At 45.9% G+C, this 11,409-nt stretch overlaps 1 pseudogene; it reads right to left on the bottom strand.

The window, feature by feature from the left end:
• Window positions 1-3,333: 3,333 nt before the first annotated feature.
• LOC123408716 lies at window positions 3,334-8,170 on the bottom strand (annotated as a pseudogene).
• Window positions 8,171-11,409: the final 3,239 nt, after the last annotated feature.

The following is an 11,409-nucleotide window of genomic DNA, read 5'->3' as shown; positions in this document are numbered from 1 at the left end:
ATGAAGACCCGCAGGGGGCCTCATCAAGACCCCTCTAGGGCGGCGGATATTCCGAGGCGAGACCCGACCTCAGGAGTCAAGGATGACGTGGGGAGAGGACATGCGAGTAGCGGATTGTAGGATGATACAATTTCCCCTTACGTGCAAAGAAGGGAAGGCCGTACGCGGGTTACCAAGGCATCTTCCAAAGGTTTCCATTGTAGTGCAACAAGACCATCGCCGCCCGCTAGCAGGATGGACGTCATCCCTGGACCTGTCCGTGCAGCGCTGGCAGCCACTTTGCAAGGGAAGATCACCTTTGGACAAGGGGAGCATTGTCCCCTGTTCCCCTTCAAAACTGGTCGATTGTGATATCCGTTCGCGCCGATGCGATAAGGGAAGAGGACCCGGGCCGCCGCTATATATAGAAGACAGGTTACTTCCTAGAGGGGGCGATTCATTCACCCATCCACTGGTACCACGCAAAGGTCGCCCAGCCTCCGGAGGCCCTCGATCAGTGTACTAGTTCATTCACCAACCTCCATGAGGGGCAATCCACCAAAGCAGGAGTAGGGTATTATGCTTCTCAGCGGCCCGAACCTGGGTAAACTGTCGTGTTTTATGTCTTCCTCACCATCGAGTGATTTCTGTGCTATCCCCAGCGAGTAGCGAGTCAGGCGAACCAATGCTGCTAAGTGGCCTCCACACGCTCCCTTGTGTTTGAATCTTTAGGGTTTTCTGGAGCCCAAATCTGACAGTTTGTTTATTCATTTTCTTGTGTACCTTTTTTACAGCAACTCCCGAGGAGATTTCGCCATTACTTGAAGAAGCTCACCACAGGATTGAGCAAGATGCTAATAACAAAAGGCTTTTGCGCAATCAGGGCCAACCGAGCTCTGCTGACCCTGTTGACTTTGTGCCTAATGATGTCATCAGAAGCGAAACCCCTGTTTCTGTGAAGCAGGCAAGGGTCGTTCATCCACCAATAGTTGATGATTTCCAAACCGAGCTAAGGGCTACCAGGGAGCAGACTCTTCTATATGATACTGTCAAGCGTTTCGGTAATGCGAGGGCGACCAACCAATACATGAAGCAGCTAAAAAAGTAATGCACCATACAAATCCACCCACTCCCTCTTCTTGTTCATGTATATTTATTTTTAATTGTTCCTTTTTGAAGATTTATTTTCTTTCATGTAATATAATTTTCATATAGGTCCTGTTTGGACAGATCTAAAATCATTCAATGTGATTCGATGTACGTTGACCTTCGTGATTTAGCTGAGTCTGTGAGGCCCACTGGTAAAATGTCGCAGAATATAGTTGCTTGTGGGATCGACTACATCAAGAACCACATGGACGTACATTTGTGTTGACAAGATCATCATGTCCTACAGCATGACAAGCAAAATATGGGACGGTGACTTCCACCATTCCATTATCAGGAAAAATTTCATCGCACATGGTGATTCAAAGCTCACATTGAAACAATTTGTGAGTGCTTTCCCTCGCTGTTGTTTGTTTTTCTGTCTCATACATGTTGGTCTAGCTCGTAGATACAATGTTTTATCTATTTTTGCTGTTGTGGCATTTTGTTTATGCAAATTGATGGCAACATCAGTACGACATAGATGGCAACTACATGCACATGCACATAACAACTGCAAGCCATTTTCACACACAAGATGGCACCAACTTCTCTTTTTTCCACATTTTTTAAAATATGATCATCATCACACTCGTTCCTTCACGTAGTTTTCATGGAAACTCCGTTGCATACCACATGGCAACTCCACCCACAAGCTTTTCGATGTTAACACCCCCTTTTGTTTTCTCCCTGTTATAGGTCATGTTCTCCATGTTCCAATACCTCGCGCCAGAAAACTCTATCGATAAATGCAGTCACCACTACACCATATGCCTTCACCTCAAGTACCAATGGTTTGAGGTGCTTGATTCAATTCGCTCAGGAGATGATACCAACCTCACTTCCCATGTTGAGTTCTTCGTGATCAACCTCAAGGAAACGTGGAACCGTCATTACGGAAGCTCAAACGTGCAGATCAGCCACTTTCCTATCGAGTATGTCCTGACCAATAAGCAAGGCAATGGGTAAGGATGCACCATATACGCAACACCATTCTCTGTCCTTTTTATAAAATGATGCTCATTGTTTTTGAACGTTTTTTTTGCTGCACGCATGACTGCGGATATTACATGTTGGAATACCTCGCAAAGTGGGAACGACGAAAGGTTCCTACCATCTCAAAAGCAAGTGTTATCGAGCTCCGTAAAATATTGACGTTGAACTAGGTGACGAATGGAGATTTCAACAAGCGGCCTTCAACACGGGATTTCATCGACGAAGCTGTCAAAACCGCCTACAAGAAGTACAAGTGATCATGTTGTGGCTGATCCCCAAGCCTACATTCCGAGTTGGATGAATGTAAGGTACTGTCCGCTCGTCTTCGAAAGCTTATTTGCGCATGCTACGTTCCGTCTTTCACCGTAACCGTGCTTTTTTAGCGATGGCTTGCATGCCTTCTCTTATCTTGTAGTATAAGTGTGCAACCGAATCTGTTTTAGTTATGACAACTAGCACCTTATGTGTTTTAGCTTGTGTTTGTGAACGTTCGTACTGATGTTAGAAATTGACGTTCGTGTGGACCAGTACATCATTTAGACGGAATGATGACTATTGTTCATCTTTCTTTGTTATGCGTGTGTCTATGTGGCATGCACCATACGATCACACGATAGTTATTTTGATGCAACAATTTGTACATACATAAATATGTTGGTTCTGTATGGAATAGCTTTTTCATATATTTTTATACATGGCAGATGTAATTTTGATATACAAGTGCACTCCAGCAAAATCATGATGCCTGCATCTAAGCACAAATTACAACTAGAGTCACACAATACCCGACAACTACACTTACCCATACATGGAAGCTGCAGTTATTCATACATGACAATAGTAGTTGTCCATACATGGCAACTTCAGTTTGTTCATACATGCAAATTGTAGTTCTCATACATGGCAACTGTACACATGTGGTAGTGAACTTCACTACACAACTTGTCATTCATTACTGACAAAATGCTTGAACAATTTTCCACACGATACATTCCCCCCCCGGTAAACACAAAATGTGTTTCTACCCATGGCAATTTTACCAGCAGCTACATTGCTAATTTTCTGTTGCAAAATTCTATGCAAAATACATGGCAATTCTATGTAAGAAAACTCAAGTAGTTGTGACATTTTTCTAAACCATCAACATTTTTTGTGCTGCAAAATTTTATCTAACCGCAAGTCCAGCCCATGTACGTCTCCCTACGGGTTGCCTCATTTTCTTGGTTTTTTGTGATTTGCTTGAATATTTGTGCTTGACTTGTATCTCACTTCTTTTGGATGTCCTTTCATGATGGAGCATAGCGGGTTCCTGAGTTGCGTCTGCGCGTTTGATGCTCCTGACCCTACTTCTGAGTTTTCAGAGGACGGACCCATGGATGAAGTTGCCTTTGAACTACGCGGGAATCTGTGTATGGCCTCCTCAGCCTTCCTTTTCTTGAACTCCTCAAGGTCTCTCTTGAAGGCCTTTCTGTGCTTGTGTGCAATCCTTGCCATATCATCGCTCTTGCATGCATCATCTATTAGTTTAGCAAAATCCCTAGTCAGTACCATGTGCCCCATAGAGTCCATTGTTGCTTCTCGTCTATCCTCACGTATTGCCAATATTGCATTTGATGTTTGTGGACCCAATGCCTCATCAGCGTCCCAAGTCTATCGACGGCATATGAAATGGGAGGGTAGATGCTTCATGGCATGCTTTTCCATAAATTTGAGTATGTGGCAACACACAATCCCGTCCCGTTCAAACTTGCAACATTCGCAGTGGTACTAACCTTATGTTATAGCGGCCTTCACAAAGTAGTTTCTACCCTTGTCCGGGTCTTTTGTTTCTGAATCAGACATGTCCCTCAGACTGCACACCTTGAATGTCCAATCGTCAACCTGGAAAGCTGTGTACGAGGTGGACCGCTTTATTTCTTATTGGAACCTTCATGATTTATGGTCGTTAGTTCCTCACTCCATTTTTACCAGTTTTCATTGTTTGGTAGAAGACATAAAATAGTAACCATACTAAATAGAACATGGAAAACAAAGGGTACAATGCACGGTATATATTCGATCGTTTCCACATGGCAATAGCATCACAAATTGTGATGAAACATATTGTATGTTGTCAGCAACTACCAAAAAGGGGGAGATTGAAATTGTAATCTTGCCCTTAATCATATTTTGATGTTGTTGACAACATACATATAGTAAACTAATCATCTTCATCAAGTGTATCTCAGGTTTTGTCCCAAGAGAGTGTTGTGTGGATCATGACTATCATGTCCAAGATGCTTAAGAAAAAACAAACAAGACGAAGTGTTCTATCATTTTATTTATCATTTTTGAGTATAGGGACCCTGCACTATTAAGAGGGGATCATTGGGTCTCGCTAGAAACTTTCTCAAAAATCTAGGAAATACCTCTCTCTCTATTTCCATTATAGTTGTTCTGCTCTTGTCCGCACAACCGGTGGTTCTCGGATGTCCGCACACCGGATGACCAACGTCCTTCGGAAATCCGGAGCCAGCCATCAGGTCCAAATCCTCGGATTTCCGGTCCCTCCGGTCGTCCGAGTTCCGGACATCCAGTTACGATCGGTAATCCATAGCCACTCACTAGAAACAAATTGTCGGACTTCCGACCCCGTCCGGACGACCGTGCCCTGGACGGACGACATCCTTCGGACGTCTGTATGTTGTTCTCTATTTTCCACCACATGTTGTGATGACCTCCTCCTTCCCGTTTCTTCGGACGATCGACCCATTTCGGATGTCCGACCCCTCGTGGCTGTTCGGACGAGCTAGAACTGCCGGACGTCCGACAAATGCACAACATAAGTGGCTCCAACGACCATTTTCTATCATCACTATATATTGTCTTCTCCCACCTTGTGTGGGGGGTTGTCCAACATGGTCACAAGATTCCAAGAACACCTTTCTCTCTCACTGCCATTTGTCTACACCAAATCCTAGATCCCAAGTGCATTTTGAGTTCCTTTGAGTGTTGTTTCAATCAAAAGATAGGTCGTCTCCCTCTCCTCCTCTCAACCAAAGCTATTTGTGATTTGAGCAAGTTTTGAGAAGTTCCCGTGATCTTGTTAATCTTGGAGGTTGGAGACTCCTAGGCGGTAGGAGTTCTTCAGAGAGGAATCAAACCTTTGTGATTTCCCATGGAAAGTTTGTGAAGGTTTGGAGGCCACCTCAAAGGCTTACCACTAGTGGTTGAGAAACGCATTCGTGGTGTTGTCTCAAGGAGAGAATAGGGTGAGCCTTCATGGTGTTGGTGTGCCTTCATGGGAACATCCACCTCTCTAAATGGTGACGTAGCATCCCTCCAAGGAAGTGAACATCGACATACATCCTCGTCTCTCAGAGTTGCAGTTATCCCTAACCCTAACTCCCTATTTGTTACTTGAATTTGAGTGCTTACTTATGCTTTATTATCTCCTACTTGTTGCCGCGCTTGGTACACATAGCTTAACCTTCGTCCTTGCAATTTTTAGGCTCATTTTCATATTCGACAATACTTCCTAAAATTGCTAAGTAACAATTAATTTTTTAATTATACCTATTCACCCCCCTCTAGGTCCATCTCAACCCCTTTCACATGGAAACTTCAACAACTTCCTCGCATGATAGTCATACTTGATGTCTTCACATGAAACACATTTTAATTCTAAACTAGAAACTACATCTCTATGCAAACTAGTTTACGCATGGCAATTACACTACAATCTAGATTGCACGCATACAACATTACACATGGCAACTATTATTCTTCTGTGCTATCTAGCCACATTTTTGCACTCCACCTTCTCATGCTGCCAATATTGTTTATTCTCGCATGGCAGCTTTGTTCGATCATCCAAGGTATTTCATTCTGTTATTTGAACACTCTTTTTTCAAAAAACAAAAATGCTTGTAGCATGTTTCTTTGATGTTTTGTTTCACATTTTTAATTTTTAGTAATTATGGTTGTGATTGCATTCTGCCATTCTTTTGTCAACTAAGGATCATGCGAGCAAAATACTTACTTGAAAAAGATCTTGTTTGTGTATATTTTGCTCATTTGCCTCTCGATTGGCAAGTATGTGAGAAATTTAGGCTGCAGCTCCGATCCCAATATTTTCTGTTGCAAAGCTGAATAGTGCTTAGCAAACTGCAACAATGACTTGTCGGGGCTCATGTAACACTTCACAATAGCATTGAAACCCTCACTATGCTCCATAGTTTGTAGGAATGGATAGAAGCACTACATGAAGTAGTCTAGCACCCAGTACATCCGCTTCTCCCATAGGCTCTGTTGTGTATCGCTGTCCCGAACTTTGTACTTTTCAATCATATCAATCCAGCTTTGTTCAAACTCTTCCATAGTCAAGCTGTGGTTGACACACAACTCGAAAGCCTTGTGCAATTCTGTACGGTCAGCAAAGAATGGTCCTAGTGTATCTTCTGCCTTCTTAATTATATGCCACCTGTAGTGCCTACGAACTTCCACGAGGGAGACGTCACTTATGCGTGCATGCATGCTGAAGTCCTGGTTTGTTATTATGTTCATCGGAGCAAGTCCACCCATGCACTCCAAGAAAGTCTTGGACAACTAGGTGTAGCTGTCGATATCTTTGTTCCGCACAAGGTCGCAACCGAACCGCAAAGACTGGTTGTGGTTATTTATTCCAATGAATGGAGCACATGGCATCTTGTACATATTTATGAATATGTCATGTCGAACAAAATGAAATCATGGTAATGCTTATACGCTCTCCTCACAACACCGTCGACCCAGTACAAGTTCCTCACACGGTCCTCATTATCGAGTCTTATTCTGAAGAAGAAATCAAGATCTTCCTTGGCTTATCTTCGAAGCATGCAATGGTGTCTTCCATGTCAGCCAACTTGCTTTCTCTACGGTACTTTGCCTTGAGGTTTATGATGTCTGTTGGGAGATAGGGTATGTTGCTCAGTTTCCCATTGTGTATCAGGGACAATATCTGGAGCATTCTTGAAGTGCTTACGTTACAGTTGTGCAGCAGTTTTATGAATTTCTTCTCTTAGAAGCTGAATCCTCAATGTGCGCTCAGAAATTTTATGAGGTCAAACTTCTTAATCATATCATGGTTGTGTTCGGCGACAAACTCGGTGACCACCTACCAGGCTCCATCTATGTTTAGCTTCAATCTGGCAGGGCATTGCATCTTGATAGTGATGCCTCTTCTCCGCTCTCGTACGACTATCAAAACACCTTTATCTTTCTTGTTTTTCTGTGCCTTGTAGCACCTAAACTCTCCTTTGTTGTACTGCCTAGTTTCTTTTATCTTCCAATGGTATTTTGTGTTTATGGCAAATTCATTTAACAGGGCATAGCTGTGGTAGTATTTCCTCGCATCTTCAAAACTGAATCTCTGTCCAAGATAAGGTGGTTGTGTTATTATGAATTCAGGTTGTGTTTCTTCTTCTGCCATTTGCATTTAGTATTCAGTTTCATCACTCAGAACTTCAGTATTTGTGGTTGACCCATCTGTGTGGACATTACTTGTGCTGGTGTGCCCTGGTGTGCTTGTTGTCGTTGCTGCAACAATGGCAAGTTCTGACACAGTGCCTGCATTCTTCGTGAGAGGCTCGTTGTCCGGCTCGTGGAACGTCTCTTCTGTGTGCTTAGAGTTGCCTTCACCGGCGTGCGTGGGATGTGGTTGGACGTTGTTATAGCTCCTGCAATTTTTTATCAAGTTCACAATCAGTATTCTTGAATGGAAACTTCTTTAAGATCACATATGTCAATTGCATTGTTCAATAAACCACATAAACTGCATTTGATGCCATTAGTCAAAATACAGGTGTCCACAAATTTTGCTCCTACATTGAATTGACATATGCCAACTTTAGTTGTTTTCATGTGGCAAAACTAGATAACCATAAGTGTATTCAACTAAAGTGGAGTCTTCAAAACATGGTAACTTTTAGCCTACTGTGCATGACACTATGTACTCTCGCATGTTATGGCATATGCAGCTGGCCAGCCATGGCAAGTGCAGCTGGCATGCATTGGCAACTGCAATTGGCATGGCTTGGAAATTGCAGTTGCCCAAGGATGGCAAATATAAGCTGAGCATCCTTGTCAACTACAATTTTAGCATCCATGGGCGAGTGCAGTCCAGCAAACACATGATGTTTGCATTTAAGCACAAATGGCAACTACAGCCACACAATACTTGGCAACTACAGTTGCCCATACATGGCAACTGCACTTGTTCATACATGGAAACTGTAGTTGTCCACACATGGAAACTGCATCTGTTCATACATGGCAACTGTGTTTGTCCACACATGGCAACTGTTCACAAGTGGTAGTGAATTTCACTACACAACATGCCATTCATTACTTAGAAAATATTACAGTTGGCATTCAATACTTTCATTTTGCTGTAACACCCATTATAGTTGCCATGCTCAAACAGTTTTCCACATGATACATTACATGCCAACAATTTTTATTTTCTTTTCTTACGCGTGATAGATGTTGATGGCCGGTCTATAGATGTCAGCTATAACAGCTGCAATGCAGTACCTTCCCCCTCTTGTAATATCTTTACTTGTATGTCAACCTTCCTATGTTAGCATGTTGGATTTTAATAAAGAGTTTAAGTTTGGCTTCATTTCTTGTGCATCATGGCATCATGGCATCATGCATAGCATCATTTCATTTTGTTCTTGTCTTGTGTTACTTGTGTTGCACCTTGGTATGAAGTGTGAGTGCAAGGTGTGGATGTGCCTTGGTGTTTGCAATGTGGTTGGGTGCAACAAGATCCACCTCAAAACCCCTTGTTGCACCATAGTTTCAAAACTCCCTCCTTTCCAATTATATTTGTGACAGGTTTAAAAGTTCTTGTTTTGCCCCAATAAAAATGTTCCTCCCCTTCTAAAATTTTTCTTATTAATTGTGGAGTGCAACACCCTCTTGTTTGATTTTATTTTCCTTTTGGTTTTAATTAAAAGAGAGCCCCATTTTTAAATAGGAGGAAATTATTTTGCTCTTCTAAAATGCCCAATTTATTTTTATAATTTGTGGCATCATTTTAGAAGGCCATAACTATTTTTATTTTGTGTAAAAACTTCTACTATATATTAACCCTTGGGATTTATCTAAACCTTTGTTCTGTCTTATTTGGTTTAGACTTTAGCTCACACAGACTGAGTATAGCCGACCTAGCTCTGTTGTTTCGACCTAGATCCCACCAGCGCGACCCTCTCTTTGTCCTCGCGACGTCACCCTGTACGAACCCTGTAGCCACCGCCGATCCATCTTTGCCTCGATCAGATGACCATGAGATTGTGTTTCGAGCCTTATAACCAGCACTGCAGCCTCCCTAACCCTAGCCTCGCCATTTCCCTCCTTCTGTCCGACCTAGCGCCGTCGGGGCGAGCCCCCGAGCACCACCACCGACGCCATGGCCGGCTCCTGCAGAAGCTGTTAGACTGTATATACGTAGCCCTGTATGCATATACTGTATATTGTATTGTACCCCTTGGGTACCCTTATATAATGAGATAGCCACACCCTGTTTAGGGTGTCGAGCACTTCCCAAAACATTACGTCTTACATGGTATCAAATTAGGTTACGATGTCTTCCGCTGCACCGCCGCCGCCACCACCGCCGCCGACCCCTGGCCCCGCGCCAGCCTCTAGCGCCGCCCCGACTGCCGTGGCACCGGCCCTCGCCCCCGCGTCGCCGTTTCTCGCCTCCCGGCCCCTGGCGACAGCCTATGGGGCCCCGACATCGCCTTGCAATCCGAGTGGATCGGATCTCACCACCCCGCCTGGGGCTACTGCCACGGCCGGTGCACCTCATCCCGACCATGGCGCACCGCCGCCGTCGTCCTCCTGGACGGCTCCCTATGGCGCATCCTCGGTGCCGCAGCACTACGCCGCACCTCCCCCGCCCTACTATGGCGCGCTGCCGCCGCCGATGATCTGCGGGTCGCCTACCCCGCATCACTACTCGCCGCCGACGGTCTACCCCACGGCGCTCCAGTCGTCCCAGGGAGCCGCCGCCGCGTCACACTACGGGGCCCCTGCCATGGAACCCTACGCCCCCCGCGCTCGGCTCCTCTGGCGCCCCGCCCTACTCGGTGGCCGCTGGTCATCCCGGGTCGGCCCCATGGATGGGGTTCTATGTACCGCTACCGGTGCATGCTGATCCGGCCGCCCTGCCGTCGCCGTTTTACTTCTCGCATCTCCTGCCGGTGAAGCTGGCGCCGGACAACTACTTGTCCTGGCGTGCCCAGGTGATGCCCCTTCTGCGGAGTCGCTACCTCGAGGGCTACGTTGACGGCTCTATCCCGTGTCCGCTGCCTCATCACCCGGCGTATCACACGTGGGTGGCTCAGGATCAAGCCATCCTCTCCGCCATCTAGTCCTCGCTCACCCCGAGCGTCTCCTCGCTGGTCATCTTTGCCGCTACATCTCGGGAGGCGTGGGCGGCGCTTCACACCAGCTTTTCCACCCAGTCTTAGGCACGTGCTCATTCTATACGCACCGAGCTGGGTGAGACTAAGCTTGGTGACCTCATCATCACGGACTACTTCAACAAGATGCGGGGTCTAGCCGACACGTTGGCCTTTGTTGGCCAGCCGCTACAGGATGAGGAGTTCACCACCTTTGTGCTTAACGGGCTTGATGATGATTATGACAATCTCATTGAGAACGTCCATGGCCGTGATGATCCGCTCCCGTCTCATGAGCTCTATGCACGGCTCCTTGGCCGTGAACAGCGCATCAAGGCGCGTCGTGTCTCCCTGGCTTTGCTGCTGCCAATGTCGTGACTCGTGGCAAGCCCTCGCGGTCTTCTTCCTCCAACACCAGATCGGCATCGTCACCACAACAGGCTTCACGGGGCAACGCTCCGACCATCACGGGCGGCAACCGGCCGGTGGCGTGCTGCTCCTCTTGTGGCGCCCCGCACGCCTGCCAGCTCTGCGGAATTGAGCGGCACATTGCCTCTCGCTGCCATCGTCGCTACAAGCAAGACTTCCTTGGCCTTGGCAACAATGGCAAAGGGAATGATAAGCAGGCTGCTGCTGCGGTGACGGGTCATGATTCTGGACGCACGCCATCCTACACCATTGATCCTGCTTGGTACATGGACACTGGCGCCACCAACCACCTCACCAGCGAGATGAGCAAGCTCTCTACTCAGGAGCCATATCGCGGTCATGATTGGGTTCACACCGCAAACGGAGCAGGTATGCGCATCTCACATGTTAGTCAGGCCTCTCTCCTTACACATAATTTTCGCCCATTGCA

The sequence above is a fragment of the Hordeum vulgare genome, chromosome 7H (genome assembly GCF_904849725.1).
Source record: "Hordeum vulgare subsp. vulgare chromosome 7H, MorexV3_pseudomolecules_assembly, whole genome shotgun sequence".
NCBI classification, from domain to species: domain Eukaryota; kingdom Viridiplantae; phylum Streptophyta; class Magnoliopsida; order Poales; family Poaceae; genus Hordeum; species Hordeum vulgare.
Note: the sequence above shows the minus strand (reverse complement) of the source record. Positions and strands in the feature narration are given on the sequence as shown.